Source organism: Hipposideros armiger, unplaced genomic scaffold, assembly GCF_001890085.2.
Source record: "Hipposideros armiger isolate ML-2016 unplaced genomic scaffold, ASM189008v1 scaffold_91, whole genome shotgun sequence".
Taxonomy (NCBI): Eukaryota; Metazoa; Chordata; class Mammalia; order Chiroptera; family Hipposideridae; genus Hipposideros; species Hipposideros armiger.
In genome coordinates this window covers 3,783,114-3,802,969 of record NW_017731441.1, presented here as the reverse complement: position 1 = coordinate 3,802,969, position 19,856 = coordinate 3,783,114, and the positions used below count along the sequence as shown (strand labels likewise).

At 43.6% G+C, this 19,856-nt stretch overlaps 1 long non-coding RNA gene across 1 annotated transcript; it reads left to right on the top strand.

Annotated features, from left to right (window-relative positions):
* The first annotated feature begins 3,925 nt into the window (after nt 1-3,925).
* Nucleotides 3,926-8,598, top strand: LOC109383926 (uncharacterized). Its single transcript, XR_002124315.1, has 3 exons — nt 3,926-4,012; nt 5,677-5,946; nt 8,232-8,598. It is a non-coding gene; the product is annotated as an uncharacterized LOC109383926 (long non-coding RNA).
* The last annotated feature ends 11,258 nt before the right edge of the window (nt 8,599-19,856 follow it).

Sequence of the window (19,856 nt, the reverse complement as noted above, 5' to 3'; positions counted from 1 at the left end):
GGGGTAGGGAAGAGGTGAGAATAAGAAACGGAGCAGTGTGGCGGGGCTCTGCACGCCCTGTAATGAGGGGCTCTTCCTTAACCACTGATGCCCCTCACCTACCCCTGTCCTCTGTCTGCAGTGGGGTTCCACCCCAAGAACAGGCTGGTGGAAAGCTGGATGGACAGGGGGTGGCCAGAGGAAGTTGCCTCCAGCCAGGAGTCGCTGCTCCTTCCTCTGTCTTACTAGGATCCCATGCCCGCATCACCCATGCCTCCCTCGAAGTATGGATAAACCCAGCACCTTCTTATGATCTAGTAGTCAATTAGTAAATATCTGTTGGGTTAAATTCCACATCCACCCAAGAATAAAGACCACAACAAAATTTTAAGTGTATTTTCCACCCAAGCCCAGCTCTCTCAGTGAGCTCCATCTGCAGGCTAGCCAACCAATGAGACCTGAGCAGTGACCATCACACATAGGGGTGCACAGGTGCCTTAACCCTGATCCCCAGTGCAGGCTGTCCAGGTTGGGGTTGCAGAGGAGGTGGGGCAGATGGTGATGCAGGAAGGGCTGGCTGGGTTCCTGGAAGAGCTCACATTCCATTAGGAAAACAATGGTTTTTAAAAAGAGCAGCAAAACCTAAGGGAGGAAGCCTCCACATTTTAAAGTTTAAATAGACATCACCTTTTCTTAAGCTGGCTTGCTGGATAACTTTGCCCTTTTGGAGCTCAGGGCAGGAAGCCAGGCAGGGCAGGCCCCGGAGAATTTGTGAATTCTGATGAAGCAGAGGGAATACAGGGGGTAAGGCCCTTCCAGGAGGGTCGACTTTCACAATGAACAAGAACACAAGTTTCCAACAAGCCTCCAACCTGGAGCCATGACTATCTACTTGAAGCTAATGGGGTGGTGGGGAGAGCAAAAAGGAAGAAGTAAGGCCTATTGCAACATAATGTATTTAAAATGGATTTTCCTGGCATAAGAACAGTCATGCTTGCTTCTTGGCTCAAGGATGGCCTTAATCAAGAGTCTTGGATGCGATGTTAACTAGTGGCTTCAGTCTAGGCATTCACCCACCATTTTGGGCTGCCGGCCTCCGAGGGGCCCCTGAGTTAACACTGGGAACTCCTGGCCAGGCCCCAGAAGGTTCTGCCAGGAGATCCTGAGGCCTCCACTTATTACCAAAGTGGAGAATTGATTCACACTTTGTCCTACAGGAGAACCCTCAGTGGGTCGGTTTCTAGGCTTGAGTTTAAAACCAAGGGAGGATTTATTAGAGACGCTGTAAGAGGAACCAGATGCATTTTAAATGCTCAGCCTCAACAGTGATAGAAATATTTGGGATGACCTTTGAAATTTATTGAGTACTTGCTATGTGCCAGGAACTAAATAAGCACTTTCCACATATTTACTCCATTAGGCCCCTCAGCCACCCTGATGAGCTGCTATCACAATGCTCCAGAAGTTAACTCATGTTCCTCAGTCCAGCCGGATCACAAAAAGGTGAGATAAGAGCCCTACAGCTTCTCCCCAGGAACCTGACCCCTAATGCCCCAGCTGCCCTGTGGCAGGGCTGGAGGAGGGAGCAGTCAGTCAGTCACGTGGGCTGTGATGGTTGATGGAAATGGTGATGTTGGCCATGCTGGCCTTCGGGCCATTGTCTCTTAGCGTTCTTAGGCTACCCACCAGGAGGAGAGAAGGACATCAGCCCAGGCACAGGGATGATGGACATGGGGACACTCAAGGTATTCACTCCTTAAAGGAGCTGTCAAAGTTTAAGTGAGGACATATCACAGTGTAAAACCAGTGACCACTAGCAGGAGCCTTTGAGCTCCCTGGCACCCAGGCACACACTTTGGGGAAAGTGCCTGTCTAGTCGGCTGGTGATGGGGCCAGACACCACATCCGCAGCCCATGCTAAGGTCCCAGCAGGCAGCTGTACCACGAAGGCTGGTTAGAATCCACACTTGTTCCAGCCCCTCTGCCAAGAACCAGTCATCTGAGCATTTTTGCCGGGGTAGATATCCACAGAGCTTCTATCAAGCAGGACAGTTCTGTTAATCCCACTGTTCTTGTGAGCTAGTTCTTATTACCACTAGTTCTGATTATGTAGCTACTGAACCTGCTTGTCCTCCCATTAGCCAGAGCTTAGGAGTGGAAGTATCTCTCCACAGAGAAGCTTGGGTTGAAATAGCTGCATCTGGCAACCACTCTTGCAGTCCTCTGTGACCAGCCACAGGGCACTGCTCCCTCTGCTCTCCTGCTGGGGGGAGGGGGAACTAATGATGGCAAAGATGACTCCATAGTAGTACAACAACTTCATCATGTAGCTGTGTGTATGTCTGTGTGTGTGCATGTGCGTGTGTGTCTATGGGTGCATGCATGAATTCTGCTGTGGTATCTTTACCATGCAGGACCATATTCAATACTACTAAATACATTCTACTTTCAAAGTCTGCATGGAAATGCTATTTCACAATTGTTTTCCAGTACTGCAGTGAGATGGAGTTCAGCATGTTGTCTCATTAAGTTCTATGTGTAATGAAAATGAGTCAGTGGTGGGAGGTAACCATCATGCCTACAAGTACATCAAATGTTTCAGCAGTGTTATTTCATAAGGTGTTAGCCAGGACTGCTTTGGGTGCAAGTGATAGAGACCCAACCCAAGATACCTTAAACAACCTGAAAAGGAATTTATTTGTCTTATAAAGTATAAGAGTAGATCTTACTGGCTTCAGGAATGGCTGGATCACAGAAGTCATTTTGACTATCTCTTGTTCACTCTACTCATTTCTGGCCTCTGCCTTTTTCTGTATTGGTTTCACTCTTAGGAAAACTCATGTGGTGGGAAGATGGCTTGCATCATGCGTAAAACAAGCAATGTCGATTTAAGCAGAGAACGTTCTCAGTGCTCCAGCAAAAGTCCCAGAAAAGGCTCTGATTGGCCCAGCTCACTCACATGCACACACCTCAACCAATCACTGTGGAAGATGAGTGGGGCTCTCTGATTGGCCAGCCCAGCATCATGTGCCCACTTCTATGGCAAAGGATAAAAGGGAGGGATCAATTTAATTTGAACCATTAAGAAGGGCTTCTCACCTGGAGAGGGATTTCCAAAACCAGAATAAAGATAGAAGTAAAAGTAGGGTGGCTAACAAAAGGCCCAATACATGAAACCCTCAAAGAGCATATCCCCAGATCCTGGGGACCTCAGCAACTATAGGAGAATTATGTCCTAAGGGCTCTTCAGCAAAGTGACCCTGGGGTACCTCCTGGGTGTAGTCATAGGGCTTGCAATCAGAAGACCAGTGCGAGTTTCATCTCTGTTACTGAGAACTTTGTGGTCTGGTTCCCCCAAGACACAGCATCCTTTCTGTTAGATGTAGGCAGTCACACTTTTTCCTGCACAGAGGGCAGCATTGTGGGGTCTGAGGAGTAGCTCTGGCACTGGGCATACCTGGACTTGAACCCTGGCTTCAGAATCCCTCTGTTCAAGCTAGGTTATGCTCAATAACAAACAATTTCAACATCCCAGGGGCTTCCAATGACGAAGGCGTGTTTCTTGCTCGTGCTATATATGCATGTAGTTGGTCAGTTGGGGCTCTGCTCCACATCTGTTCCATTCTGGGACCCAGGCTGAAGAAACACTTTGAACTGGGAAATAGAGATCCCCTGGCCAAGAGGAAGGGGACATGGTGGGGCCACATGTGGTTCTCAAAGCACCTGCTCAGATGCGACTCACATTTCACTGGCTAAAGCAAATTATGCAACCAAACCCGACATCAAGGGGACCTTGGAAACACAGTGAGTCTTTTGAACAATAAACCACCTGGCCTACCGTTGGGTGTGACCTGTTCAGTAACATTCCAAAGCCAGTTTTCCTCAGCTGAAATGGGCTCACCTCACAGGACTGTTGAGAGTCCATGACACAGCAATTGCTAAAGGACCTGCCTGGATGCCTGCTGCCACTGCAGTGTCTCTAACAGCATTTCCTCCGGCGCTCTCAGCACTTCCTAAACCATGCTCTACAGAGGTAAGGCTTATTATCACTGCGATCTCAGGACACTTCCACTTTCACAGAGCCTATTTTGTGCTTGAATCCCACACAGCAAGCTGTGTCAAAAGGGCCCTCGTCCAGGTTCCTGTCCAGGCCTTAGGTTGCCCAGGTCATTAAATTCTGGAGTGCCCTTCCAGGTGGATTATGCTGAGAATGTTGGCAGCTGCTGCAGTGGGTTGAGGTGTTTCCTCCTCCCTAACAGAGTTTCAGCCCCACGATCTCCCAGGTGTGACCCACAAACACTACTGGAGATACTGCCCACTCTCAATCCAGCGGACAGGATGACACCCAGCCAGACCAGAAGCCCGGCCCCAGGACTGCGTCCTTCTTGTCTCTGATCTCCATGGTGCTTGTTTTCCATTCCATTTTTCATTCTCACACTTCTGGTTGACTTCACTGGCAGTGTGAGGCTTCCACTAGATTGTTTCCTTTCTTTTTAACAGTGGGGAGGAGAGACTAAATAAACACCAATCCCCTGGTCCATGACATGTCTGGAAGCAGCAAAATTAAGGAGTTTTCTCCCCTTCCCTCAAGTTGGAATCCTTTTTGGAATTCCCTTTCAGAAATGACAGGTTCCTCGGGCCATTGTGTAAACATCAAGTGCTAATTGAGATGATTTTTGACTACTGGAGCCAGAAGGAAAAGCAAAATGAAGGCTGAATATGAAACCTCCATTTGTGTAATTCTCCAAGCTCAGTTGTCCCCTCCCTGGTGTAACTGTCCTTAAATCCTCCACTGGGTAATTGAATCCTGCTGTAAGCCTGGGCTTTGTTCACTTGAGACTTTCCTGAGTATTATCAAGCTCTACTGTGAAGTTTCCAGATTTTACAAGTACTCTCTCCACGTGATAAATAAGATGTTGAAAGAATTGGCATTCTCCGAAGACTTGTTATTGTAGCAGCTCCAGTAACTACACACCAGTGAGTATGGCTTCACGACATCGGCGTGGACATCGAAATGTATGGTGAATCTCCTAGAAGGTGACTGTCCACCCCATAACAACCCACTGATGGGGCCCCCATGTTCTTCCACCTCCTTGGTATGTATTTCCTAGGAAACCACTCTCCACTGTTTGGAACCACAATTGAAAAGAGAAAAGTCACAGAAATACAGGAGGATTATTTAACTTGCTTGCCAAGGACATGTTGCTCTTTTAAAATTATCTTGTAGTTTTCTACAACCAAGGCATGAGCCAAAAAATTAGCAGCTGTCCAGGCAATCTGGGAAAAACAAAACTGGTAAGGACTTCACTAATTGTCAATTTGAGGCACCAGTAGCTTGGGTGTTCTGATGCCAAGAAAAGGCACCCTGACCGAAAGCGTAGCTAAGATATATTAGATCCACTTCGAGCTAGAGATAGGTTGAACTGTGCTTTCAAGGGAGCAGGGACTCTGACCAAGGAGGAAAACTTAGGCAGCTCTTTAAATGCAACCACAATAAGTAAGTGATTTACAATCAGCCAAAAAATAAATGCCCTTAATGTTCCTGTATAACTCAGACCAGATGCTGACAGCACTGCTGAGCACCAGAACAGCAGGTCCGTCCTTGGTCTCCACTGGAGGTGTACCAACACTGTTCATCGTCTTGCTCTGTCCACGCTATCCTCCGAGCGCTCACTCTGTGTTCTTATCCCACCACAGGAGATTCCTTCCAACTTAAGGACTTCTTTGAACCAAGCATGAGTTCTCCTTCCATTAAACATAAGTAGTACGTAAAACCCATGTACCAGCATGGGGAAGGGATTAAGAAAATATGTTGTGTTTGCTTTGTGGATCCAAAAGTGGACACCTTTAACTCTTTGATACACCAAGATTCCAAATGGTTGGAAGGAAAGGAAAGATAAACCGGCCTCGTCACTAGCAAGCAGCAGGAAGGCCTTCTTTATGGTGTGGCTCAACAACCCTCCTGAGGTGAGTGTCATGTGCAGGTTCTAGCTCCCGAGAGTCCTCGAGGTGTTCCCTGATAGGTCAGTGCAGAGCACAGCGGCTGCAAGTCCGGGCCTGGAGTTAGACTGCTTTGATGCAGATCCTGTGCCAACCTCTTACCAGGACATCATCTCAGGTGAGGCACCTAACATTGCTGAGCCCATGGATGAGTTTTCTCATCCACAGAAGAGGGAAGTAGCCTCGCAGGGTGCTTGAGCAGAATAATGAGATGGTTTATCTACAGTACTAGAAACTGTGTCAGCATAATGCAAAATTGTCATACTGTCACTGTGTGTGTTATGACCATTACAGAAAGATCCTTTGTCCCCCAAATGAAAGAACGTAGAGAGAAACTGTTACTGTGAGCCGATGCAATATTTATCACCAGTCAGAGAGCCTAACAACAACATGCAATTTTGACCCAAGTGGTCTGTCTCCATTTTGGAAAGTGGCCCAAATGGGAGGTGAGGGTGAGGGGCTAGGTGGGCTCCTAGGGCATCACAGTATGTCTGAAGTCTGTGTGGGAAGCTGCTGCCACCAATGGTAAACAAGGGCCAGAACAAAGAAGGGGCATCCAGAACCTTCTTCAAATTTGCATTTCTCCAGTTCTGTTTGAATGTCTACCTGGTTCTGGAGGTGAAGGTGGCCTGGCCAGACTTCAGCCTGCACTGAGCTGGACCAGACTCCAGTCCTGCCCTCCTGACATCTAACCATGCCCACTGGCTCCTGTGACTTGTTCTGGTTGCACAAGTCAATCTCTAAGAGCTCCATGTTGTGCCCAGACAAGTGACACCCAGCAGGCCACATGGACCAGCTGGGCAGGTGTCCCTCCTGCCAGGAGGAACAAAAATATAAAACCTTAATGGATTGGCTCAACAGAAAAATGGAGGGGACAGAGTAAGAATCAGTAAACTAAAACCTAAAACAATAAAAAAATCACCGAATCTGAACAACAGAGGGAAAATTATATACCATGAACAAATGGGGTTTATTCTAGGGATGCAAGTTTGGCTCAATATTTGAAAATCATTCAGTAAAATCTACCACATCAATGGACCAAAGAAGAAAAATCACACAATCATATCACCTGAGCAGAAAAACATATTTGACAAAAATCAACACCCATTCATGTATTGTAAAATAACTACCAGAAGTAACACATGAACTTGGCAGTGTTGCAGAATTCAAGTGTAATGTTAAAAAAAAATCAATTATAGCTTTACATGTCAGTAGAAATACACCTGCATATATGTGGTCAATTCATTTTCAACGAAGGTACCAAGATAACGCAATGAAGAAAGGAATATCTTCTCCACAAATTGTGCTAAGATAACTAAACATTCATATGAAAACAAAATTAACATTGACCCTTAATTCACACTATACATAAAAATTGACTTCAAAATGGATCATAGCCCTAAATGTAAAATTAAAAACTATAGAACTTCTAGGAAAAAAATCTTTGCAATCTTGGAATAGGCAAAGAATTCTTAGATAGGACACAAAAGGCATGAACCATAAAAGAAAAACTTGATAAGTTGGATTTTATAAAAATTCCAAACTTTGCTTTTGGAAAGACACCAATAAGAAAACAAAAAAGAAGTAGATCAGGCCTGCTGAGTGGCTCAGTTGGTTAAGAGCTGGCCTAAGAGCACAAGCTCTAAGCAACAGGGATGCCGGTTCAATTCCCACATGGGCCAGTGACGCTGCACCCGAGCTGAGCTGTCACTGTGCTGAAAACAGGTGGCAGGGTGGCTCAGCTGGTGTACCAACAAGATTGCCTGTTCAATGGTGGGCTACGCTCACCTGCAACTAAGACTGAACTTGGCACCTTGAGCTGAGCTGCCGCCCGGATGGCTCAGTGGATAGAGCATGCACTCTTAACAACAAGGCTGCTGGTTCGATTCCCACATGGGATAGTGGCTATGCCCACCTGCAACTAAGATCGAACACAGCACCTTGAGCTCAGAGGCCACCAGCTGCTTACGGGAAGCCAGATGGCGACTGGCGCCCTCCACAGCGAAGATTGAAGAACAACAACTGGGCTGATCCCCTTTTCCAATTCCCCAACACTGTTTCCCTCCCCCAATTCCCCAATTAAAAAAAATATTTAAAAAAAAGGGGAGTAGATCAAAAAAGGAAAATTCTTTGGGTTTTTTTTTCACCTATGTTGAAAAGACATTGATATAATTTTGCAACCTTATCTGATAAAAAAATTGATAACTAGAAATGAAAGGAAACATTCTTAAAATGTTTTTGCTTTCTTTAAGGTTGATGGGAAACTCTTGAATATGTTCTACATGGCGGCTTTTATTGTCCTCTCCATAAAGGTAAGCCTGCCTCTACCTGGAAGCTTCCCAGATGTTTTTGTCCAACACATTTCAACATCTCTTTAGATTTAGAGATAAGCAAGGGAGAAAAGGTGGAGGAAGAGGAGGTAACTCATACTGCATTATTGGGCCAATTGTCCAGAGCGAATCCTCCTGCTGGAGCACCCATTCTCAGGCAGAGAGTACCAGCAGGGGTCACGTGCACCCATGGAACCCGACAGTGGTCTTGGACCCTGAGTCCAGCTGGTCCTAGAGACAACCTTGGACTTCTGCCAAGCAATATCACTGTAAGGTATTTAAAATTGAATATGTGAGGGCCGGCCGAGTGGCACATTGGTTAAGAGCTGGCTTGGGACGCCAGCTCTGAGCAGCAGGGCCCCGGATCAGATCCCACATGAGGGTCAGTGACACTGCCCTCTACAGCTAAGATGGTGAACAACAGCTTGACCTGGAGGTGGGATGCCATGAGTCGCCCACAACGGCATAGGCTGCAGCCCCTGCTGCAGTGGGCTGCCATAAGCTACCATGTGTGTCCAGCAGCCAGCGTGAGCGGCCGACAGCCAGTGTGAGCTGCCAAGAGCTGCTGTGAGTGGCCATCCAGAGGCCGGCAACTGATCTGCCTCACCTGGGAAGAGCACAATGATAATACCAACATGGGCCACTGAAGCGACATCCTCCACAACTAGACTGAAGAACAAAAGGACAGCAACTTGCCTGTTCCCCTTCCCATGACCCCCCAGCACTGTTCCCCTCCCCCAATTCACCAATAAAAATCTTTTAAATAAATAAATAAATAAATAAAATTGAATATGTGATTCATGCAACATTGAAAGGCTCTCTGACTTTCTTCTAGTAGTGCTCCTGTTTCCAGTCATGGAAGCAGCTCATGATCCCCAAATTTGGGAGAGGAATCAGCTGTGAAATTTGTACTTAGAGGAACTCCTGACAAGGCGCATGAAATAGCAGGCAACAGCATTCTTGGCAGTGACGTAGTGAGCTTTCCCAGTATCATTGGCGCCACAGCAGGAAGATGCTCTGTCTCCACCGTTACTCATCTTTCCAGAAGTTGTACCCAATGAAGTAAGACCCAAAAAGAGGCAAATAAGAAATACAACACCAAGAAGAAGGAGGAGGGGGGGCAGGAGGAGGAGGAGGAGGAAAGGAAGGAAGGAAGGAAGGAAGGAAAGAAGGAAGGAAGGAAGGAAGGAAGGAAGGAAGGAAGGAAGGAAGGAAGGAAGGAGAGGAAGAAGGAGGAGCAGGGGGAGGAGGAGAAGAAATAAAGAAAGAAGAGAAAAGAAAGGAAGAAAAGGAACTACCACTATTCACATGTAACATGTCTAAGATTATTTATGTCTAAGAATACCTATAACACATTTTTAAAACACATTATCTCATTGCACTGTCACACCATTCCATGAGATGTCTTTTCATGCACATTTTATAGATGAGAAGTGTGAGGACTTCAGAAGATAATGACTGGTATTGGGCAAACTGAATATCCATGTGCAAAAGAAGGAAATTAAACTCTAATCTTGCACCACTCAGAAAAAAATAACTCAAAATAAACTAAAGACTTAAATGTAAAACCTGAAACCATAAAACTCCTAGAAGAAGACATGGAAAAAGTTTCTTGACATTGGTCTTGGCGGTGATTTTTTTTGGAGATAATACCAAAAGCATAGGTAAGAAAAGCAAAATAAACAAGTGCAACTACATCAAACTAAAAAGCTTATGCATGGCAAAAGAAACAAGAAACAATCAACAAAATGAAAAAGTAACCTACAGAGTTGTAAAAGTGTTTGCAAACCATCTATCTGATAAGGGATTAATATCCAAAATATGTAAAGAACTCATACAACTCAATAGCAAAATAATAATAATAATCCAATTAAAAACGGGCAAAAAAATCTAAAAAGACATTTTTCTAAAGAAGACATATAAATGGCCAATAGGTACATGAAAATGTTCTCAACATCACTAATTATCAGAGAAATGCAAATCAAAACCACAAGGACATGTCACCTCACGACTGTTAGAATAGCTATTATTAAAAAGACAAGAGATAAGTGTTGGAGAAGATGTGGAGAAAAGGGAACCCTAATGCACTGCTGGTGGGAATGTAAATTGGTACAACCATCACAGAAAACAGTATTGAGCATCCTCAAAAACTTTAAAAAAGAGCTACCACATAGTCCAGCAATCCCACTTCCGGGTATATATCTGAAGGAGCTGAAATCAGGATCTTGAAGAGTTATTACACCTGCACTCTCATATTCATTGCAGCATTATTCACAATAGCTAAGACATGGAAACAACTTAAGTGCCCATTAATAGGTGATTATCATATTTACGGGTACATACATATATCACATTTTCTTTATTCATTCCTCCATAATTATGCATATAATGAACTGATAAAAGTGAGCTGGCATCTTAGGATGATTAACCACAGAGCTGGGAGGACTATAGGTGAAGCTGGGCCCTTTGTTAACTCTCTAGTCCTGCCTTCTTGTTAAACTTGTGGTAACTTCTGGGGGAGGGATGCTAATAAATAGACAAGCCATCTTGGAATCGGGGCTTTTTGCACGTGTGCAGGCCAGTAGGAGTGTTGGTCTGAAGTGTGCATTCACACTACTGGGGTGACCTCATTTCTTTTTCTTTTCCCAAATAGACCATTCTTTTAGTGGATTTTCTGGAGAGTTATTTTTGGCCAGTGGACAGCACAATTCTCAGCCATCAAAAAGAAGGAAATCCTGCCATTTGCAACAATCTTCAGCAGTTCTCAACCTGTGGGTCATGACCCCTTTGGGGGACGAACAACCCTTTCGCAGGGGTCACCTAAGATCATCAGAAAACAAAAAGATATTTGCATTAGGATTCATAACAGTAGCAAAATTACAGTTATAGAGTAGCAACGAAAATAATTTTATGGTTGGGGGTCACCACAACATGAGGAACTGTATTAAGGGATCACAGCATTAGGAAGGTTGAGAACCGCTGATAGATGAACCTGGAGGAGATTACGCTAAGTAAGTCAGAGAAAGACAAATATTGCATGATCTCACTTATATGTGGAACCTAAAAAAGGCCAACTCATAGAAACAGAGAGTAAGATTGATGGTTGTCAGGGTCTGGGGGAAGGGAGAAATGGGAGATATTGGTCAAAAGGTATAAACTTCCAGTTATAAGATGAATTAATTTTGGGGATCTAATGTACGGCATGGTGACTCTAGTTAACAATATTGTATTGTATACTTGAAATTTGATAAGAGAGTAGATCTTAAATGTTCTCACCGCACACACACAAAATTATGGTAACTATGTGAGGTGATAGATGTGTTAACTAACCTCAGTGTGGTAATAATTTCATGCTTGTATCAAATTATCAAGTTGCACACCTTAAACTTACACAATGTTATTTGCCAATTATATCTCAATAAAACTAGGAAAAAAAGATAATATAATGATGACTTGTCCAAGATATAGATCTAGCAAACGGTATGTCTAGAATAAAAACACAGGTCCATCTATTTATGTTTATTTATTATGCTACCTGTGTTTTCATGGTGGAAGATATAAATATCAATTTCATTAAGTCCCAAAATGTGGAGCAATTATACAAAAGTTTAGGTGGCACATGGATAGGTACTTTTTTTATTTTAAAAGTTGTTAATTTATTTCAATGTGGTGTAGAAAAAGAACAGCCAGTACAACAAATCTGTGATTTTACAGATATCGTCTCAGATGGCACTAAACATAATTAAATTTAAAAATTGAGTCTATTAAAGAGGCACTAAATAAATAATAATAGTTCAGATTATATGGATATGGCAAAACTTTGAAATTGGCATGTAGACGACTGAAATTTGGGAGACATTGTCATATGAAGTAATGCTTGGGCTTCATGTTTTAAATATAGTATATTGTATCTGTGTTTTCATTGCTTTTAACTATCTTTCACAGTGAGATATATATATATATATATATATATATATATATATATATAAAATTTCTGTTTTATTTAAGAAGATAGTCTTAATTTCCTTCTGCTTAGGTATCTTTTTATCCTTTTTATTCTTAGTTGGTTTCAGTATTATTACAATACAATACACTGACGTTTTATAGAATTTATTAAATGCATCTCTACTTCCTAGATTCAATTACCATTATCATCTTTTAATTATCACAATTTTGAAACAGAACAAAACCCCACCTCAACAACATAAGTGGGGTCCAAAAAAACCTAAATGGGTAGGTTGTGGTATTACATTACTATGAAGTTGAGTGACCAGGGCAAGCTGAGATAATACTCAGGCCACACCTGACCAGACCCTCCCAAAGTTTGATGTCACCTGCTGGCCATGTTTTACTCTGGTTTCATATCCATGGGGATGACTCTTGTATCTGACTTGGACTTCTAGGATGTCAGTAATAATTCCAGAAATTCCTGGTGAGTTGGTGCACATTTTGTTACCTGATTCAGGGAGATTAGACAGGGAGAAACAGGGCACCTGGTTCTCCTTTGTAGAAAGATTGGAGGAGGTGTGGTAGAAACCTGGACACTGGAGCCCTGTTTAACAGAAATGAAAGAGGTAAAGGGTCAGGATAGGTCTCCAGGGGACAATCAAGAGTGATATCTTAGATATGCCACATTTGGAGGTGATATACTGAAACTCTATTTATTTAACACTTTTCCCAAAATATTCTCATTTCAAAGTTTAAGGGATGAATACCAAAATATTCAGATATTACCTCTCATTTCTTCATAGGTGTTTATATGATCCTTTCTCCTTTTTTTTATAATCTAAAAATTTGTCAAGTAGGTGTCTGGGGTTGGAGATGGGGGTGGAGCTTTACTTTTTAAATTGCTTTTGGGCAAATCTTGCTGTCTGTAATATCAATTCCAAGATCCACTGTTGGTCAGGAAACTTTCTAGAATTAACCTTTGAATTATTCATTTCCACATTGCTGATAAGGGCTTGAAAGTCATATCTGGGTTGCAATGTGGCCCTGCTTGCTTATTAATTATGTGATCTTGTGCAAGACACTCAATCTCTGTAACCCTTAGTTTCCTTATTTGTATACTTGTTACAAGAATGCCTTGCTCCACTGGGCTGCTGTGAGATTAAACAAGACAATGTATGCATCATGCACCAATAAATGGGGTTATTACTATCATGACCATTTTCATTATTATTACTGCCCTTTCAATTACCCCTAATATTCACAAGTGAAACCTTCGTGATTCATTTTTTTCCCCCAACTCTACCAGTTCCTTTGTATTACCATCTTTATGTACTTTGGCACTTTTGGAGTCTTATCAGCATTGCATCTTTGCTTGATCATATAAAATATCTATTATGATTATAAGCTTAGAATTTGAATTCCATTACCCTGTCTCACCTTGACAGACATTTACATTTTTTTCTCTCTCTTTTTAAAATAGTCAATGTAGGGAGTATTTGAGATCTTGCTTCCCAGCAATATCGACAGTTTGGCTCAAACAAACTGTTATGAAAATTTTTTTAAAGTTATTTTAAACCCAGTTCTGCTTGAGAAACAGCTTTTAATGGGTGTTGCAGCCTCAGCATGGTGGGACTCTCCCATCTATTCTGTCCTACCTCCTTCCCCTCGCCCCAAAGAGCAGTTACTAGTAATTGGACCAGGGATGGTCTTTTCTCTAAATTTCCTCATTCTTTTTGGAGAGTTCCTTGCTGAACTTTTATTACTTGTCCTTTATTTGGAGTATTACTCATGCTTTGTCTGAGTGTTTAGCCCAAGAAAAGCTATTCTTTTGACCACCTTCCTGGAAATCTATTTCTTTCTTAAATGTGTTGTAACATTTAACACTGGTTTGCTCCAATAAGGCCCTGATGATTCAAGTCACCGATAGGTCCTCTGTCTTTGACAGTATGCATATTTGGAATAAAGTGAATTCAAACCTGCAATGTCTGTCCTGCCAGAGAGACAGACAATCGGGGACTATTGTTTGGAAATTTATGAGGACTTTGCTATAGCATGCAAATTCCTTGGCTACCAAAGTCAACCTCATAAGGAAAGTATGCACTGAAAGAGTGGAGGTGTTTGGAAATGATTCAGATTGTTTCCAGCAATGACATTAATGGACCAAAAACATTAGTTCTCCCACTGAAGTTTATCGGTGGTCTGTAGCATGATCCAGCCCTGCCAGCGCCGTGAACTTTGGCAGGTTGAGATCCTTCTCTGTCGGTTTCCTCATGTGTACCATGGGAGAAATACACAGGTAAGTCATTCATCCTGCTCTGAAGACGTGAATGGGATGCCACTGCATGCAGAGCTCTGCCAGGTACTGTGGACTCCAGGCCACCAAGGCTTCATTCGTTTGCTCAAGAAATTTACAGAGCGGTGGAGAAAATAACACACACAGAAAATGACACTAAAAAACAATCAACATACATATGAGTAGAACATGCATAAAAAGTGAAGCCAATATCTTATTGGGAGTTTTCTACTATAAAATGTTCATTATTAGAAATTTGGAAAAGGGAAAAAAAAAAAGAAATCACTTAGAGTTCCACCACCCAGAGAAAACCATGATGAATGTTTTTGCTATATTGTCTTAAGAACTTTTATATTGCAGTTCAAAAAAAAAAGTTGTTCTCATATATCATATATACAATCTTATTTCCTTTGGAACAGAATTATTACACAGAACACTTTACCAATACTCATGGATGTATGAATGAATATTAACTCTTGATAAGTTTTAATTTTTATTGCTTTATCATCACCCATGAAGAGAATATACCACAGCTTACCTAATAACCTCCCTGTTGAACATTTAGGTTGTTTATAGTTTTCCTTATTACAAATAATGCTATCCTATAAGGAATGCATGTATTTTAGGGCATAAAGATCTTTTTCCATACTTTTAATACTTTCCTTTGAATAAATTCCCAGAAGTAGAATATTGGAACATGGGATATAAATGTTTTAAGACTCTTGATATATATTATTTGGCTGATCTTACACCAAGCCCGTGCTTTTAGTTAAATAAAATATATTCCAATACTGAAACATTTGTATTTTGTTGGCAAGTTTGGGGAAGGAGTTGTTCTACTTCGAAGAGCTGTGTAAAAAAAATGCTAAATAGTGCATAGCTTGGTGTTTAGGAAGGGTCTACTGTGAGGGTTATGATTTTTTCCTATGTTTATGGAGCACCTAGTATTTTCACTCAACTTACTGGGTGCTAGACAAGATGTAAAGAGGGGGTCCAAAACCTCAATAAGTGTGAAGTCCCCTCTCGAAAGCTCTGGTCCCTTGAGTGAGGGTGAGGCAAGCATTCCAATTTGGAAAAGCCCCTTGAAGTTACTGAAGCACCTGCCTGGTCCGACATAACTGGGTATGGTGGGGAGATGGGAGAGGCATGTAATGTGGAAATCCCAATGCAGGGAAAGCTCAAAGCATGTTTCCCCCACTTCAAGGGAACTATGGGGAAAACCCTAAATACCTACTGGAGTTCATACTCCACCCCAGAAAACAAAGGACTTGAAGGAGACATGACAGTGTTCTGCGTCTTTTTCCTGGAAGCTTAGATCTAATGTTTGGTTATTCCTTGCTTCCAGGTTGGACAGCTTAATACATTTTGTTTCCTGAAATGACCCCACAGTTTCTACAGAGTCAGAAAAAGGAGAGGGGAATTGTTGGAGCCACAGATGCGTGTGGGAGGGTGTGAAAGGGGTGTCGAAGGTGACCTTGCACATAGAGCTGATGAGACAGCCATTCTGCTCCCATCAAATCTGAGATCCTGTGATCTTCAGGGCAGGCTTCCAGTTGGCAGGAACCCCTGGTCTGGAAGAGAGGTGCAGCTCTGCCTGTGGTCCCTAATCTTAGAGGAGCGGCTTTCATCTTTCTCCAGCCTGTGGGTGGTTATGATAAAGCTTATTTTTGCCTTGTTGGAGCCCGAAGTCTAATTAGCGATGATGTATTCTAATTCAAGGCCCTTTCAAGTTTGAAATAAGAATCGTAGGCTCCCCATGAGCCAACAACCTTTGGTTTGTTGATAGTTCAAAGCATCTAAATTCCCACTTTGTTGTAAGGAAAAACAAAATCTCAGCAACAAGAATCTAGTTTTAGACTGTGTGAGAGAATTCTGAACATTCTACTGTTTGGTTTTGGAGATGCCCCAGCAAGGATTCCACCACCAGCCTAAGGTGTCAGCCTTCTTGTTAAGGCAAATCTCACCAAATCAGATGGCCTTGTCATCACCAGCTGCTGGTGGACCTCATGGACACTGGTGGCTCTGAGAAGCTTCAAACCTCAGGTTCCTGCATTTTATATATTCTTCATTAGTCATTTATTCTAAGCCACTGGGGGCCTTTTGTTCAGGCACTGCTGGGACTTCGGACACAGTTACTGGCAAGATGTAGTGGACACTCTCGATCTAGACAGTGGTCACGAAATTGGGGTCCCTAACCCCCAACATGAGCCTCCCCCTCCCCACGGAATTGGGGATTCATCTACACATGACCAAACAGCCACAGTGCAGCATCTCTTTCCGGATGCTCTGTAATGGGAGGAAAATGATATGGGATCCTGATGGGGCCACACTTTCTCCTGAGGGCCAAAGTGTTCAGCATAATGGTGTGGATAAAGAAAATGAGGGAAAGAAGCCAGACCAAAAAAAAATGTAAACTGTGTGCATCCATCTCTGAGAAGTTCAAAACCAGATCAGAAACCTCAGAAACCTGGCTGCCTCTGGCAGGGGGAGAGGGGAGTGAGAGATACAGTCTGTATCTTATCAGGGGTGAGGGTTACATAGGCCGATCAATTTATCAAAACCATACAATTTATTATTTGTAACGTTTACCTCAAAAAACCCCCCACATCCATCAGGACAGACGTCCAGGAATGAAAATCATGACTGGGTTTGACAAAAATGCCCTGCTAAGATTCTCTAGGATTCCTTTCTCTTATTTGGCTTCTCTCACCCAAAATTTAATTCTGTGAAAGCTCTGGGTTGTCAGAATTATTCTTTGGAAACAATTTTGCTCCACACAGCTTTCTTCCTTACCTTCCCCTGAAAGTCTCTGATACTGAGGCTACAGCCACAGACCTCCCCAGCTTCAGAACTCAACTCCACCGAACGGGAGGTTCACCTTCTTCCAAAACATCACAGCGCCTCCTTGAACACAGAATCTTTGTCGGTTCTTTACTAATTGGACTGTGATTGATTTTGCATAACAATCCTGCCAGTCCCACATGCGTTCACCATGCTTGAGGCTGTCAGCTCCCCATGCTGGTGGGCAGCTGTGAGACGTGAGTGGACTACACTTGCAGTTTGTCCATGTCTATCTATGCCCCTTTTCCCAGAAACAGCCCCTGGTTTTATTTTGGGGGCCCACATGGTCTGAGTGGTCTGAACAGGGAGGCCCAGGCGTCCAGGAGCTTCCAGGACGGAGGCTGCCCTTTCTTAGCTTTGGAACTCCTGTCCGGTTGCATGACAGGGCCCATCAAAGAGCCAAGCTGAGCAGGAGGATCTGCAGGAAGGCAGAGGTCCCAGATCCAGGCATCAGCCAGCTCTGCCCCTGGACTTGGAGCTACACAAATCAACGAATGAACTCACTTTTCCTATTAGCCATCTCAGCTTGGGGTTTCTGTACCTGGCACCTGATAAAGTCATAAAGAGTTAACTTTAGTTCCAGTTTGCTCTCTCGTGCCATCCCTGAATGGTCACCCTGCACCCTAACCCCTGGCCACCACTGATCTTCCTCCATTCCTACAATTTTGTCACTTTAAGAATGTTATACAAATCGGATCTTGGGTATGTGCACCTTGAGACCAGCTGTCTCCCTCAGCGTTCATAAGATTCACTCGAAGAGGGCGTGTTGATGTTTCCTCCTATTTTATCGCTGCAACCTTCTATGGCATGCTTGTCCATTTGGGGGCTGCAGGACATCTGAGTTGTTTCCAGTCTTTGGCTATTACAAACAAAACTGCTGCAAACATTTGTGTGAACATAAGTCTTCATCTTTCTAGAGTAAATCCCAAGGAGTATGATTGCTGAGTTGCCTGATGAATGTATGTTCAACTTTTTAAGAAACGGACCAAGTTTCTCCAGGGTGGCTGTGCCATCTTACACTCCCACCGAGAGTTGAGTTGACGAGAAATCATGTCTTAGCATCCTCACCAGCATTTGGTGTTGTCACTGTTTTTACTTTAGCCATTCTGGTGGGTGTAGAGTGATAGCTCATGGTGGTTTTAATTTGTATTTCCCTCTTGGCTAATGATGTGGTGTCTGTTCAAATCTCTTGCTCATTTTCTAATTGGATTGTTTGTTTTCTTGAAGCTGAATTTAGGGCATTCTTATATCTTTTGGATATAAATCCTTTGTTAGGCATGTGATTTGCAGATATCTTCTCTCAGTCTGTAGCTTGTCCTTTCATCCTTGTAACAGGGTCTTTACAGAGCAGAAGTTTGAATGCTTACCTATTTTGATGACTTCTCCCAGTTGCCCAGGCTTAAACCTCGATCTGTGTTAACTCCCCACCACTCTTCTTCACATTCACTCCATCTTTCCAGACCTTCAGACTCCTTTGCTGAGCACCCACGATGCCAGCAATGTGCCTCCAGGAGTGTGGCCTGACAATGTCTACACACAAAAATTAGTTACGACCCAAGGGTCAGGCGCATGAATCAGTCCTGGGTGGGGGCTCAGGAAAGGGTCCCAGCAGGCAGGGCCCTGTGCGGACATGAGAAGGATGGAACAGGGTGGGAGCAGTCAGGGTTGAGGGTAGGAGGAGAGTGTCCAGGCCACGGCAAGGACTTCGGCCCAGAGTGTGAAGCGCATCAGAGAATGGCGTGTCGTCCAGCTGCTCAGGCATCGAGCGCAAAACATGGGAGGAGGTGGAGTGGGGACAGGCTGGAAGGAAGGGCTGGGAACACATCTGCAAACCACACTGAGGACCTAGGCCTTATCATCCAGAGGACAATGAGGAGCCATTGAAGGGTTTACCAAGGCTTATCATTCTGTGTCAGCAAGCTTTTTCATCTGCCCTCTCTCCTCAGTTCTCATTACATTTTACATGACACCATCACAAATGGGATGATTGTTAGTTTTGGCCTAGCCTCTTTCAATGACCTCTCAGCTCAGATGCCCTTCTACTCCCACCTGTCCTAATCCATCCCGCACTGAGCTGCACAGTTTCATTCTTCACTCCCCAGCTCAGAGACCTTCCGTGGCTTCCTCTGCTGCTTGAAATGAGGTTGGGCCAGATGCTGACCTCTAAGGCCTTCAAAAATCCCCTAAACTCCAGTGAATGCTTTGCTGCGTACTGTTGGTTTTGGTCTCCAGCATTAACCCCACACCCTGCTCCACCGTTAGTCTAACGCTGTGCTCTATTTAATCCCGCAGGTACTCCCACCGTTAATCCTACTAACGATAAACTCCTGAGTTTGAGGACCCATCATAGCCTCTGGCACTTAGTAAGTATTCACAGATGCCTTTGCATGGACTGCTCTCAAGGGCTCCCAGAAGAAAACGTGTGAGGAGGACCCCAGATGTCCAGGGGCCCTACATTATAACAA